At 43.0% G+C, this 16,165-nt stretch overlaps 1 protein-coding gene across 1 annotated transcript in view; it reads left to right on the top strand.

Annotated features, from left to right (window-relative positions):
- Positions 1–10,515: 10,515 nt before the first annotated feature.
- Positions 10,516–16,165, top strand: part of DISP3 (dispatched RND transporter family member 3) — a 44,997-nt gene continuing 39,347 nt past the window's right edge. The window contains exon 1 of the mRNA XM_063176825.1: positions 10,516–10,581. The gene's annotated coding sequence lies outside the window, so the exon portion shown is untranslated. The remainder of the gene's footprint in view (positions 10,582–16,165) is intronic.

The raw sequence follows: 16,165 nt of genomic DNA, 5'->3' as shown, positions 1-16,165 counted from the left end.
ATAAGAATTGTTTTCCTTTTCTCTGAGGCTTCTCACCTTCCCAGGAGAAAATCCAGGGCAAAGAGATTTTTCCAGAGAATGTGAATGCCACAGTTTATGGTGTTATGGTGTCTCTCCCACTGCCCTGGGAGAGCTTGCAGATTTGTGAATTTAAAGTAGAAATGTTCATTCTTCACAAGAACTCAGGAGAATTGGAAAATGTTTGTGGGAGGCTGGAGTAGAAGACTGCATTGCACTCTCTTTTTCAGTGTCTCAGAATGAGGAATCTGGTTTTAGTCTCATACTGGTATTAAGTCAGAAGGAACCTGCTTCAAGTTAATGGTGGTAGATGGAGTAAATCAGGAGTAATGGGGGAGAACCAGGCTGTGTAGTACACCACAGAGTGAAACACCTCCCAGCAGTGGCCAATACCAGGTTCTGGTCATGAGTTAATATGATGTAGGATCTAAAGTACAGTCTGTGCCTACCCAGTGCCTTTCTAGCATGGCTGCTTCTGATGAAGCCACAAAGTTATCTCTTTTCAATTTATCTCTAATTTTAAAAAGTACAAACCCTTTTCCTTCTCACAGCATAGGGTCACTCTTCACTGGTCACACCACATACTGTGATTTAATTTGTTATTGATTTTTACTGAAGTGGCGTTCATAACAGAAATGGAACAACCCAAAGCACTAATCACTAATGAAAATTGTGACCAGCTTCTTACCAGCCTGCAAAGATGATGATTAAAAATGACTGGAAAGGAAAAATCAATCAGGCCCCTTCAGAAAGTTGTTTGTGAGGGGTCCTGATTGATGTACAGAAACAAAAAGCAAAGATTAGTAATAGTAAAACCAGATTATTTCAAAAGCTTCAGATGGTCTTCTGTGTGACAGAAATAGCTTGGTTTCCTGAGCACAGAACAGGGGTTTATTTCCTCAGCAGTGGTGGCTGAGGAGGAGCCACAACAATGTGAGTTTCTAACATTGTTTTGCATTCCAAAGTTTGCAAAAGTCTTAACGGCCTTCGGGACAATAAATCTAGAGAGCAGGTTATGGATTTAACATTTTAGATGTCACTGTCATATTTTCTGGAAAAATTCCTTTGCCAGGATTTCTCTCCTGGGAAGCTGAGAAGCCTCAGAGAAAAATGTGAGCAATAATTATCTGATTTGCTTCTCCTGTGTTTTGCTGCTTTGGCATGTGGTAGGTGATTGTTTCATTGGTTGCATGTGAATTGTTTTTAATTATTGGCCAATTATGAGCCAGCTGTGTCGGGCTCTCTGAGGAGAGATTCGGGAGTTTTTCTTTATTATCTTTCTAGCTTTCTGGCTCTATCCTTTCTCTATTCTTTAGTATAGTTTAGTTAAATATAATATGATATGATATGATATAATATAATAATAACTATATAGTATATAGTATACAGTATATGTAGTGTATACTATATATACTATATACTATATATACTATATAATAGAATATATAATATTATATATACTATATATATAATATATAATGTAATATATAATATATAATATGTAATATATAATATACCATATATAATATGTAATATATAATATACCATATAAAATATACCATATATAATATATAATATATAATATATAATATATAATATATAATATATAATATATAATATATAATATATAATATATAATATATAATATATAATATATGATATATGATATATGATATATAATATATAATATATAATATATTATATATAATATATTTGCTTTCTAAGAACATGGAATCAAATTCAGTCATTCCCCCTTCATCCTGGGGACCCCAAAAAGACCACATTTAGATCCCAGATGCCTGCTGCATATTGCCTCTGGTGCACCAGTGGATTCCCGAGAAATGCAGGTCCCTGCCTGGCTGGGCTCTGAGCTGCTGGGCTGAAGGCACTCAGAACAATTCATGCAGCTTCCTGCACTCATCCCAGCATGAGCTGCAACTCCTGTTGGGACAGGAGCACAGTTTCAGTGATGAATTTACAGTGCTGCTATTTTCTGGGAGCATAGCACATGGATATTGGTAGGTGTAACCTCAGCAAAACCTTGGGAGGCAGTGAAGGATCACCACACACAGGGGTTCTAAGTGACATACTTGGTGAGAAGAATAGCAAATTTGTCTTTACAAACCAGCTGTGGGTCTGCTGGTAGATAAAACCAGCACTGGTAGATAAAAGAAACAACGGGAAGGATTCCACTGATTGATGAATGGAAAAAGATATTTGATAAATGAAGGTAGACATTGAAAGATGAAAGAAACAATGTGGAAGACAAACCCCTAAATTACATAATGAAAAATGAAAAGGGAGGTTTGGACATTAGGGGAAATCTTTGGGATCAGTTATTCTGGGAAGTCTGAACCTCTCAAGTACCTCAGAAATGGGGAAAGAGAGAAGGGAAATGTGGCTGGGAAATTGGGATAAAAAGGGAGGCTGCATCTTCCAAAAATTGGAGAGATCCCAGGGGAATGCCCTATGGCCTCTCCCTTTATTGGAATAAAGCCAAAGGACTCCTCTGTCTCCTTTTTGGACATAAACCTCTGGTGTTTGTGGATTAATTTTCCTGACACTGGTGTCTCACATTTACTGTCAAGGTCCTCAGTGGGGATAAACTGGTCTAAACCCATCAGATTCACTGCCACTACGGTGACTGATCCACACCATGAGAGCTGCTCTCAGATGGAGCTGGGGACGTTGTGGACCATGAGAAATCTCTCATTCTGCTCATCTGGATGGATGGGGTCTGTGGGCTGAGCAAGTGGCTGCAGGGGAAGAAGTCCAGCAAGATCTCTGCATCTTTTCTTTCAAGGCATGAGGGAGCTTTGGGAAGGCCTTTTCTGTTCTCCCCTGTCAGATGTGCTCGTTCTGCTATTTCCATTACATCAATTATGTAAACTGCAAATATTTGATTTCGGGGAAACGTGAAAAGAAAGGAAACTACTTCTCCCCGTCTCAGAGTGGACTGGATGTGCATCAGAGCAAAGGAGATGGGAAGAGAGCTGGGAAAGCAGCTTTTATGGCTTGTGGGTGAAATGGCATGAATATGTACGAGGCTGTAATTGGCTCCCACAGAGTAACCAGGCTGCCAGAAGACCCAGGTGTCCCAGCTAATTGTTGTAGACAATTAATAACTCAGATTCTGCTAATTCCACATCGAGCTGGGCAGCTCATTACAGGACCAGAGAGTGAGATTCCCTGCTGAAGCTGCTTGGAGATGGGGAGTGCTGGGGGATCCAGGCTTAGGGGCAGAGAAGGTCCCAGCTGGGCAGTGTTGGCTCAAAAGGAACAGCAGGAGACAGAGAATTCTGTCACCCTTTGGCTGAGGTCTGGGGTCACATCAGGGAGAGCTCTCACCCACTGGCTCCTCCCTGGAAACAGGAGCTGGGTAATGAGTCCGTGGGTTTAGCAAAGCCTAACAAACCTCATCTGGAAATAAATGATCAAGTTTTAAAAGCCCTGAGTACTCACAAATTATGTTACGCGTAATGGGAGCTTCAGGTTGATGCTTAGAGGTTTAAAAAAGGGTTTAAAGGGGGTTTAAAGGGTAGTTGTAAGAAATTCAGTATTTAACTTACTGTATTACACTTAAGTAAAGTGCATCCCCCCAAGCAAGAACGAGCCAGCCTGGATGGAACTGTAAGAGCCAATCAGCACCTTAACCTTCATGAAAATGAAGGATACCAAAAGAAACCAATCCAAAGGAATAAAAAATGGTGTAAAAGGGGGCATCCAAGTCAGTGAGAGTGTGCTGTTAGATGTTGAACATGGGGAACATCCCTGCTTGAAAGGAAGAAGATCCAGCACTGGCTCTGCAGCCTCCTCACTCCTCAGGAATTCTCCTGCCCTTCCCACTGACCCCGTTCTTAGAAGGCTAATTTTATATTATATTATATTATATTATATTATATTATATTATATTATATTATATTATATTATATTATATTATATTATATTATATTATATTATATTATATTATATTATATTATATTATGCTAAAACTGTACTAAAGAATTGAGTTAGGATACTTACAGAAGGTTAAAAGATAATAATAATGAGAACTCGTGACTGTCCAGAGTCCTGACACAGCTGGACTGTGATTGGTCATTAAGTTAAAACAATTAACATGGTGGATAAACAATCTCCAACCACTTTCCAAAGGAGCAAAACAGGAGAAGCAATCAGATAATTATTGTTTTCATTTTTCTCTGAGGCTTCTCAGCTTCCCAGAAGAAATCCTGGCAAATTTTCAGGAAATATGATGGTGACAGACACTTCTGTTGTACTATTTTTAATTACCTCATCGGTCTCCTTCACACTTTTTCTCTCTTCTGAGTATTCTCCTTCCTATACCCACATATTTCCTTGCTTTCTCACTTTCCTACCTATTCTTTTAGACAGCCTGATCATGGCAGAAGAGGTTCTGCAATACCAAATTCCTGTCTCTGGCTCCAAGGGGTTCAGTGTCCCAGAGCCTGGGCTTGGATTACAGGGGGAATCCTGGAAGGGATCTTGAATGCCCTGCTTTGGGTCAGGGTCATGTCAGCTATATTGGATTCTTACAGATATCTAAATAACAGCAATTCTTAAATATAACTGCAGGGAAAAATAGGAAATAATTATAAATAAATGAATGTAGCAGGCTGCTGATGGGCACTTTAATCTCAGGGCGTATTAGAGTAAACACATCCGTGCCACCCACCAGCTCTGGCCATTCTCACTGCTTTGCCATCTGTTGCAGGATGGCTGGATGAACAAAATTTCCATAATTTGCACGATGTCCTCATGTGAAGCACAGTGGGAAAGCTGCTGGTAGTTTCTCATCTTATTTGAGGCTTTGAAGAGACAAACCTGGACTTTCACTACAGGGAAGAGGCCAGACCACCTCCCATGCAACTCTTTTTCTTTGGAGTTTCAGAACTTGAAGAAGTTTTCCAGAATTTTGTGAAATGCTCCTCAATTTTTTCCCAGGGATGATGAATTTCCAAAACATTCCATGGACTGCAACTTCAGCAAAACAATTCTCTGCCAGCACCTGAGGCAGTCAGGGAAGCAAAACAAACAAGTAAAACCCCAGCCACACACTGCTTGAGCTAAATGCAAATAAATCACAGAAGTATTAAGTTCAGCTCTTAATCTCTCTCTCCATCTTCCTGTCTTTCAGACTGTTTCTTACCTAAGAATATTTTATCAATCTGCCAGTTTAGCTTTATGTACTGTTTAGCTTTTTCCTGGATGTGTATTGTCTGTCTGCTTCTCACTTTACCTTTATTCTAATAACACTGTGTTGGTAAATAAGGGCACGCCACCAAAAGAAACTGCAAAAGATATATCTAAAACTTCTGTCAAAAATAGGTTAGAAACTGTTGTAAAATAGTTAATAATTGTTAAGCATATACTGTTGAAAGGTTTGGTTATTTTACTGTAAAAGGCGTTGTAAAAGACATTGGTGACATTTCCAAAGTGGCAGTGGGTATGTGCTCACCCTTCAGTGTGTGAATAGGTTTGAATTCCTGTCCTCCTCCTCCTCTTTATTTTCCTTATTCTGTCCTGTCTTCCTGGAGCAGGCTTTTCTCCCACCTGATTTTCAGAAGCACTTTTTTAATGCTGCTACAAATATGCAAAATCTTCTGATTGTCTGCACTGCATGTCTGGGGGAGATGGAGTCAAAAATGATGCTTTGCTTAAGTACATTTTAATTGCTTCAAAAAGGAATATGTAAACTGTAAATATTTCAGTTTAAACTAATGTATTTTTGTTCCAGTCAGTGCTTCTTAAAAACCTGTGTTTCCTGTGAAGAGCTGAAATGTTCTGCTGCTAATGTAGAACATTTTCTGAGAAGTTTTTTTTTAGTAGGAATATTTTCATATCTGGAAATAAATGACAAAGTTTTAAAAGCCTTGAGTACTCACAAATTATGTTACATGTAGTATGAGTTTAAGGTTGATGCTTAGAGGCCTAAATAGTGATTTTAAAACCTGCCTTTTTGTCACAGACATCTTTTATGGAAAATCCTTTTCTTAGGATTTTTCCTCCTGAGAAGCTGAGAGGCCTCAGGAACAAAATGTGAACAATGGTTATCTGCTACTGCGGAATGCAACAGGTGGATTTTTGATTGGCCCATGTTGGTTGTTTTTAATTAATGGCCAATCACAGCTCAGCTGGCTTGGACAGAGAGTCCTAGCCACAAACCTTTGTTATGATTCTTTCCTTTTCTATTCTTAGCCAGCCTTCTGATGAAATCCTTTCTTCTATTCTTTTAGTATAGTTTTAATATAATATATATCATAAAATGATAAATCAAGCCTTCTGAAACATGGAGTCAGATCTTCATCTCTTCCCCAATCCAAGAACCCCTGTGAACACCATCACAGTCCCTGGCCTGCATCCACTGTACATCCCTGGCACAGAGGCAGCCCTGCAAATCTCACATTCATTACAATACAATCAAGCTTTGCTCCATGGGTTTGGTTTTTTGGGGTTTTTCACAATGTCTCTCAAAAACCCAAGACCGATTTGCATTTTTAAAAAAACCCACCAGTTACAGCTCAGGAAAATGCTATTCAGTAGCTCTGGGAGCTCAGGAATAAAGATAATCTCTCAGTTTTTCCCTCACAGGTTTTTTTTTTGCCTGAAATATATTTTTTTTTTTGTCCTAATAGCACAATACTTATTGCTAATGTTTGTGTTGTGAATATTCATTGCATCCTGGGGCTTCAAGACTCCAGAGCACAGGAGGCACTGCTGTCCTCATACTCCTACAATCCACAGACACAGGGCAGAGGCAGAAGAAGGCTGAGGGTTGTTTGGCAAGGGTGTGAGCTGTGGGATGCTAATGCAGCCTGGAAGCCTTTGGGGAACGTTGGTGAAACTCCATTAAATAGAGCACTGGAGGCCTTTTCAGCAAACAACTTCCATAAAACCATTAGCTTCTCCTAATTGCAAGGAAAAAGGCTCCACACACAGCAGGGATTCAGGACGCACCGGCGCTCTTTACATCTGGTTCTTTCCCCATGGCAATCTGCAGAAGGATCTCTTTCCCAGCAAGATTCAGAACTGGGGATACTCTTCCCACCTTCAAAATGGTAGTGTTTTACCTGTCAGCAGTGGTGATTTAGGTTTCCACATGTGAATTTATGCAAAAGAGCCCTGCTGCCATGCCTGCCCAAGCAGAGGCAGCCACTTGGATCTGGATTTTCTGTCTGGGAAAGGCTCTTGGGACTGGGATTTATTTGTGGGAATCCCAGTAGTCCCTTCATATCCACCTCTGTTGGGTTTATCCCCTTGGCCAAATGGCTCTTTCCTGAGAGAGGCAAAGGCACTGCCAGGATGATTTTTACATGGATTGCAGTCAGAATTTGATTCTTTTCCTCGCTTTTCTGTGCTTGTCCACAAGACCTGAGGTTTCATCAACGTTTTAACAGTGGCTGATTTGCCAAATTGGTGCAAGTTGGGTTTTTTTTTCTTATATCAGTACATTAAACCATTACCCCAACAGCTTTGAGATTATGGCACCTAAAGCTTTGTATGGCACCTTCTAAAGCCACCTAATTTGGGTTTCTAAAGCCAATAGAGATGGATAGAAATTGAGAAAATAAACAAAATCCTAGCAGCAGCCCCTTCATATCTACCTGCATGAGCTGCAGCTGCTGGCAGGGCTGGGACATGTTTTCCTTCTCCTGATGTGGCTCCTGAGCTTACTGCTGTTCACATGGTGCCATCTGGCTCTCACTAAATATATGAGAAATGTTATCCAATAAAAGAGGGGGCTGGCTGGCTGTGTGCCTTCACCTCTGCTTTTTTTGTGGGGGGGAAGTGATTGTTTCTGCATCTGGGAAATGTTTAACAGAATCTTTGAGTGCTAATGTTGCTTGAGTAAGAAATAAGAGGGTGGCAATTAGAATTCAGGCCTGAATCAGTGGTAGCTAGAAGATATTTTGCTTGGTCAGGTCAGGGCTGAGGTTTATAAAAATACACAACACATAGAAATATATAGTAATATGGCTTTATTAGTTTTAGGGGCACTGTTCACTTCAGAGGTGATGCATCAGAAAGAGCTTTTGACACAGCCCCCTTGGAGACAGACTCAGGTGATTGTTTTATATTGTGACAGACTCAGGGTTTGTTTTATATTGTGTTGCTTTCTATTTCTTATTGACCTAACAAATCTGTCTGAAAATAGATATTTTCCCTAAGCACCATCAACACTCAAATAAGTGAGAATATAGGGCAAAACAAGCTTAGGCTTCATTACTTCTGTAATGTAGCCTGATTAAGGGCCATTGCTATTGGGTAGTTGTTCAGCAATTTACTAACATAATCCTGCTCTTGCAGGAGTCCACATTACAGTAACACTCCAGAAAACAGGCCAAGGATGGGGGGACTAGTGTTCTCTCTGCCTCCAAAGCCAGAAAAGCACAAAATAAATAAATGCAAAACCACTGGATCCAGCACAGTAGTTAGAGACCATCTGTCAGCACTGTGCAAAGCCCCTGTACTCAGAGATGTTTTTATCATAAGATGGTGTGAGAAACAGTTACTTTTTATAATTTTAGAAAGGTTTATTAAACCTTATAAAAATTACAACAACTGAATAGAGAAAAGGTTACGGCGCGGGGAGCAAAAGATTTTCCCCACCATGTGCTCACCCACACAATCAAGGTTTTGCCTTGTAACCCTTTAACCCTCCCAAAGTTCTATCCAAAGTTCTGTTCTGACCCCTTCTTTGCTGCCTAATGGTGGAGATCTCTTCCTCAAATCCTGACTGGAGGTCAGTGTTCCACGGTGACAAGCCAGCCCTCCCAGATGTCCCAACCCCAGCTGTCTCTTGATAACAACGTGAGGGGGTAAAACATAACTATTAATCTATAAAACTTTTCTTAACTTATATACATGATATTTGTCTGTTAATTGTGAGAGTCAATCATGGCATTACTCATCTGTCACAATGGGAGTCCATCTCCTGGCAGGCAAGGCAAGGGCAGAGCAAGCTGGATGACCAGCTGTGCAGAATGCCTGGCTCCATGAGAGCCAAGTATGAATGTATAAAAGATTCTCTCTGCTACCTTAATTAATAAGTCTTGCTGGCTCACATTTAATGACTCCTACTTAATTCAGGGATTGTTGCTGCATATTTCTGCCACTTAACACACATAGAGCATTTATCTAGCAGTGAGGGCACCAGCGTGTACCCATGATGAGTGCTTCCCAAAGTCCTGGCTCTAAGACAGGCTGGACCTGCAGCACTGGCCTGATAAAAACGAGAGCAGGCTCCCAGTACTAAAAAAAATTTCAGCATTTATTATAATAAAAGAAAGGCTTAAAGCAAGGGGTACTGAAGTGATTTCAGCATTTATTATAATAAATGAAAGGCCTAAAGCAAGAGGGCCTGGGCTGGGCAGGAGCTGCAGCGCCGGCACTGGGGCTCCCTCAGCAGCGATGTGCCCGATGTCCCAGGGGAACAGCACAGCAACCCTGGGTCAGGAGCCCCTTTTTATCCTGTTTTTTGTCTCTCTGGATTGGTTTCTGTTTGATCCTTCATTTGCATGAAGGTTGAAGGTGCTTGATTGGCCATTGCAGTTCTGTCCAGGCTGGCTCGTAGTGCACTTTACTGAGGTGTGTTATGGTACGCTGAGTACCAGATTTCTTACAACTACCCTTCTAACCCCTTTTACAATATAACAACCAAACTAACAGTACACCTTAACGATCTATCAACTATTTTACAACAATTTCTAACCTACTTTTAACAGGCCAGGTGCTGCCAAAGTTTCTGGTAGTTTCCGTCCCGAGACGGGCCCGGTCTCGGGGTGGTGGCAGAGCCGGACTCCCATCCCCATTCTGGAGTCACAGGAGGCATCAGCATCCTTCTCCAAAGGGCAGCCTGCAAACCAAAGGCTCCCTCTGCGGGCGGACGGGCAGGGCAGTCCCGGTGGTCCCGCATCCCGGAGGGGACACGGGCACCCACAGCTCCCCCGTTACCTGCCCTGTCCGCTGAGCAGTTCCGCGGGGCGGGCTCTCACCGGGACACGTTCCTGAGCGCCGTTCCGCCCTGCCCGGCGGTACCGGGCCCTGCCGTGCGGCTGCTTTCCGCTCCGGGGCTGCGTGTCCGTCCGGCACCGCCGCACCGGGGTTTATATGTTCTACATGGTTCATACGGTTGATATGAGTTATATGGTTGATATGGTTGATATGGTTGATATGGTGTATATGGTTGATATGGGTTATATGATTGATGTGGTTGCTTTGGTTTACATCCGCGGTTTGTAGTGCGGCCACAGCGCCGCCCGCAGCCCGGCGGGGCGGCGGCAGCCCCGCAGCTCCGCACCGCACGGCACGGCACGGCTCGGCTCGGCTCGGCTCGGCTCGGCTCGGCTCGGCTCGGCTCGGCTCGGCTCGGCTCGGCTTGGCTCGGCACACGGCGGGCACTGCCGGCCGCCCTTCCGCCCGCCCGCCCTTCCGCCCACGGCGGCCGCGGCGTCCCAAGGAGCGGCGGCGGGGCCGGCTCGGGGCTGCGGGACCGGCGCCGCCGCTGCAGCGATCATCGGCGGAGCGGAGCCCGGCGGGGCCGAGGTGAGCGATGCGTTCCGCGGCCCCGCGGGTCTGCGAGGCTCTGGGAGTCCGGGAGCTCAGCCCGTCTGGCGTGATGCTCTGTCCGCCGGCGGCTCTCCGCGTTCGGTTCTGCTCGGGGGGCTTGCAATGGGGTATCGGTCGGGCTCCCCGGTCCCGCAATGCTTGGAGACAACCGCTTGCAATCATGCCTATTTTTTCCCTTTTAAAATTTTTTTTGTTGTTTTTTTTTTTTTTTTTTAACTGCCCCTCTCTCCCCTTCCCCTTTCCCCCTTTTTTTTTCTTCCCCTTTCCCTTTTTTCTTCCCCTTTTCCCTTTTTTCTTCCCCTTTTCCCTTTTTTTTCCTTCCCCTTTCCCCTTTTTTTTTTCTTCCCCTTTTCCCTTTTTATTTCTTCCCCTTTCCCTTTTTTTCTAACCCCCTGGGAATCCAGCAGCTAAACCCCCCTCAGCTGTGTGTTTAGCCAACTCTCGCTGGAAGCTGTGGATAGTTCATGAATATGCACAGGGAGATCGTTTCCCGGGAGGATGCCTCTATAACGAGCTGATTGAGCTGCGCCTGCAGCAGGGCTGCTCTCCTGGGGGAAAAGTTGGGTGCCAGAACTGAGGAGCTTTGTGTCCCTGGCTTCACGGAGGCTTGGCAGAGTCACTGGGGTATTGGCCATACTCAGGGGTGTTAGCAGGTCCAGCCAGGCAGGATCCTCTTCTGCTCAGTGCCCAAAAGATATAAAGAGCATCATGTAACTAGTGCATGTAAGGGAACCCTCCTGTTTTATACCAGCTTGTGTAGAAATGGACTTTTCCTGTCTAAAAACACTGCACCACTTAATAAGGAGATTTCATTGCTTAGCAACAGTCCCAACTTAGCCTGGTCCTTATGGCTCTTGCCATTCAGGTGGTCTCCAAAGATGTACCAGTAAAGCAGCCACTGTCCTGGAGGAAAGAATCTCTTCTGTTTCCTCCTTGGTGATATGATGACCAAGCCAAATGAGCAGGGGTCTTGCTACTGCCCAAGTATTTAAAAGCACTTGAGAGACTGGGAGCTGAGTGAAACTGAAAAATTCCAGGCCAGACAAATCTGGAAGTTGTGATGGGTCCCTCAGGCATGTGTGGGACCTTCTTGATGCGTCCTGTGTCACTTGCACCTTTGTTTTGTGCACAGGCATAGCAGCATGCTGGTTAACAACCTTCATTTATGCAATGATTAGAATAGTATTTTGACAGCTGTGCAGAGTCTGCTGGCGTTTAATGTAACAGACAAACAAATAAGTTCCTTTAAAACCAGGCTGATGTCCTCGTCTGCTGCAGCAAGACAGGCTAACTGAGTGGGGTGAGGACTTGGGCTTTGGAAGAGCAATTCAAATGACAAATAAACACACAGACCTTTTGCTCTCAAAGCCACATCCTGATAAACATAAATTTTGCTACCTTAGAAACTCAGGCTCTTAAGAACAATTTCCCCATGAAAATTTGTGTAAGCTTTTGAAACTAGCTGTCTGTTCTCATCAGAACAACTTTGCTTGGGGACAAAATTTTTGTTTCTTTCTCACCAGTAACCTTGTGAAGTGTTGATAAAGATAGAATCCACAGCACCAGCTTCCTTTAATTGCTCTTTTAGACTGTGTATCTAGATGGAAACCTAGCAACACAACAACTGTATTGAAGGAAGATATTTCACTTCTTTTACCACCCTGCATGCATCTTTAGAGGTTAGACTCATCAAACTCGTCTCTTTACCCCTTGGAGCCTTATAGCTTGATTCTCTAAGCCTGGAATAAAACAGAACTGAGCTGGTGAATAAGACAACAAAGCTGGAATGGAAATGCTTAATATGATAAAAGATCCATTCTTCCTTTCTTCCTGCTGCCCCTGTGCATACCTGCAATAGTCCCAAGGGGAAGATGTTCCTCTACAGAGAGAGAATGCTTGTCTAATAGGAAAATGATTTAAGGGGAAACTACCCATCAGCATTTGTGTCCCTTTCACCTAGAGGCACAAGGGGAAAGCTGAGGGACCAATGGCCCAGAGCAGTATGGAACAGTGTAATATATGAGAACTGGGCTGGCATTTGGGAAGAAGCATCAGCATCATCCAATCTCCAACTGCCAGTGATGACCCCTGTGATTCAGTTTCTGCAATGTACAGGGCAAATTCATCCTCAGGGGTAGGAAAAAACCCCAAACCACAACTCTAAACACAAGCTGAAGTCACTTATAATCTGTCCAGATTTCTCTCACTGGCTATAGTGTGGTGTTTTTAGCTATATTGACAAACACCCTTGTTGTAGAATAGGGCACTTACAGGGAGTCAAGGTGGCAATATCTGACTGGCTCTTTGTCATTTGGGGGCACATAAATGAGGGATTTCACACTGTTAAAATTGCCGTTAATTTTTAGATGTTTGGGGGAAATGTGTTTGCTAGGTGCTAAAAATTCTTTCAATACCTAGTGTGTCCTTGGCTGTGCCTCCCAAGATCTTGTGGTTTTTTTCGGCATTAATGAATTAAACATCACAAATGCCTTTGTCACACCAACAGAAGAAGCAGTTAAGTTACAGGAAAACTCTGACCCCTTTTGTATCTGTAATTTCTGAACTGCAAATGAAGTGTTGTTGACAAGCTGTATTTTGCAGGAGTTTATGGGGTGGCTGTGATGTGTGTGTATGTAATCAAATGACACGAGAGTGATAGAATGGGGGCATTTCAGTTTGGCACAGGGAGAGGGCATGCACAAGATGCTAACATTTTGCCTCCAAAAAAGCCACAGCACATCTGTAATCCTCTTGTGATGCCAGTGCTCCAAGATAAGTGCAGCTTATACAAAGACTTGCCTGTTGGGTATGAGTACTTAATAAACAAGCTTGAGTGAAACTGGAGTGGGATAGAAGTTCATACCCGGGTGCATGTGGAAAATCTGGATAAGCTGTGATTTTTATTTCTGAAGTTTGAACAGGTCCCCCTGTGAGTCGCAGAGTCTCTGGGTAATGCTGCTGTGGTTTCTGTGCGTGCAGTAAATCCTGGCAGAAACTCTCTTCTGCACAAAGTATTTAGCATACAATTGGTTTAATCCTCTAATCTTATCAAGCACTAACATAAATGAGAACTGAACAAATTCATTCATTCTAAAAAATCAAATCCCATTATATTCCTCAGTGTAGCGGCAAAATATTTCTCCTTTTACTTAGCTGATTGGCTTATTTTTTTAATCCATTGTTTGTTTAGAGGTATCAGACTATAAATTTGGGTTTAGTAGTGAAACTTAGAGGTAAGCTGCTCTCCCATGGTGAGAGTTTATCTGTGATTTGAGCAGCTGGAGGGGATTTCAGGATCAGAGCAAGGAGTGTGGCCTGAGGGCCTGGGTACTGGGAGAAAGGAGCTTCCACTGAGGGAGTGCTCCTCACCTCTTTGTGCACTTTTTATTGCTTTTGTGCCAGTCAGAAAGAGCAGAATATGTCTAATAAAAATGAGAGCAGGCTCCTGGTAGTAAAGTGATTTCAGCATTTATTATAATAAATGAAAGGCCTAAAGCAGGAGGCCCGAGCCAGGCAGGAGGTGCAGCGCTGGCCTGGGGCTCCCTCAGCAGCGATGGCCCCGATGTCCCAGGGGAACAGCACAGCTTTCCTGGGTCGGATGTCCCTTTTTATCCTGTTTTTGTCCCTCTGGATTGGTTTCTGTTTGGATCCTTCATTTGCATGAAGGTTTAGGGGGCTTGATTGGCCATTACAGTTCTGTCCAGGCTGGCTCTTTACTGAGGTGTGTTCTCACAGAATCACAGAATAATGAGTCCAATCATCGAGTCCAACCTGTGCCCTAACACCTCAACCAGACTCTAGCACCAAGTGCCATGTCCAGGCTTTTTTAAACACATCCAGAGATGGTGATTCTACCACCTGCCTGGGAAGAGCATTCCAGTACTTTATTATTCTTTTGGTGAAAAATGTTTTCCTAATATCCAACCTATACCTTCCCTGATGTAGCTTGAGTCTGTGTCCTCTATGAGGACATTGAGTACCGTATTTCTTATAACTACCCTTTTAACTGCTTTTTACAATATAACAACCAAACTAACAGCACATGCTTAACAATCAACTATTTTACAACAGTTTCTAACCTATTTTTAACAATGTCCTTTGCCTTCTTCTTTTCCACACACCTGCCTGTTTCTCTCTCTTTAGAGAGGTCATCAGTCCTCGCAAGGCGTGTGTGAAAACTGTCTTTGGATCTGTGAATGTGTTTTCAGACCTTGTGATGAAGTTGAGCAATGAAATATTAGTTTCTAGAACTCAATCTCCTCCTGTTAATATAAAATTTCGATAGCCACACCGAATTTTATTTCTATATCTTTTATTTTAAAGTAAGCAAGCAAGCAAGCAGCACTGGGTGGTCGGGGAGTCACTGCTCCACTCATGGCACACACCACTACAAATCCACCAGAGTATATATACTGGTTTTAAGCCTACAAAGCATTTTCCAGTGTGCTTGTGTTAGTCTAAATCAGCAAATATCAATAAAGTGGGATCAGCAATTTCATAATCTTTCCAGGTGGTCGTTGGCTTCCTGTCCTTCTTGTACTTGTGTGGAGGGAGGCCTTACTGGTGTCTGCTACATGATTTTTGTCAAGTGCATCAAGCTTTTTATTATACATAAGCATTTGTTGCAGTATCCCTTTAGCTTTCCCACAGCTTCCTCTATTTTATTCTAAGCATCAGTCATCTTGCTGCCTCATCTCTTTACTATACTTCTTCTGTTTTATTCTAAGCATCAGTTGTCTTGCTGCCTCATCTCTTTATTCTAATATACTTCTTCTATTTCAATGCTTTATTTGCCTATTCAGTCAGAAAGTTTCAAAACTGTTCTTTGTAGTTATCCAAGGAACTGGGATCCACTTTTGTCACAGCAGATAGAAGCATTTGCTGATTCCATTGCCAGATGACACGAATCACAAAAACGTTTTTCACACCCGTGATACTGCAGAACAGGCTATCTCTTGAATTTAAATGATTGATTGAACACAGATTTACCTGAGTTCATTCATCTTGTTGTACCTTCACCAGGGTGAATTTTCTCTCAGTCCTGTCCTTGATTTGCTGAGGGCTGGATCCTGCCTCTCTCCTCTTTCAGAGCAGCACCTCATTTCGTGAATAGCTCTGCTGCCTTCTGTGAGACTGTTAAAGAGGAAGGCTGTGGTGCCTGTGACTCAGACTAATGCAAATCAATTTAAAGGACAGATTAAGTGCAGTGTGGGTATGGATTGCAGTGTCTGGCCCGTCATGAATAATTCAGGAGTATGGAGGAGACAGCATAAGTGCTTAATCCAGCTCTAAGTGAAGTCAGCAAAAGACTTTCCATTGACCCCCGTCCAGGATATGTTTCAGCAAAGCTTAACTATGTGTGAGTTTGTAAATTTTCCCATTGGTAGCAGTGTGCTGCAGGCGTGGGCTACAACAACTGTCAGCACTAGCACCCAGCTGAATGTTATTTATGACCTGTTATACTGTCATTGACCGTCCTCTGCAGCACCTAAGGGAAGCTTTCTGAAGTCTGAGCATGGCTATTGAGTCATGGTTTTATAGCCTTGAAAACCAGAAAAGA

This window comes from Melospiza melodia, chromosome 26 (genome assembly GCF_035770615.1).
Source record: "Melospiza melodia melodia isolate bMelMel2 chromosome 26, bMelMel2.pri, whole genome shotgun sequence".
NCBI lineage: Eukaryota > Metazoa > Chordata > Aves > Passeriformes > Passerellidae > Melospiza > Melospiza melodia.
The sequence above is the reverse complement of the archived record's forward strand: the minus strand, read 5'-3'. Positions and strand labels throughout refer to the sequence as shown.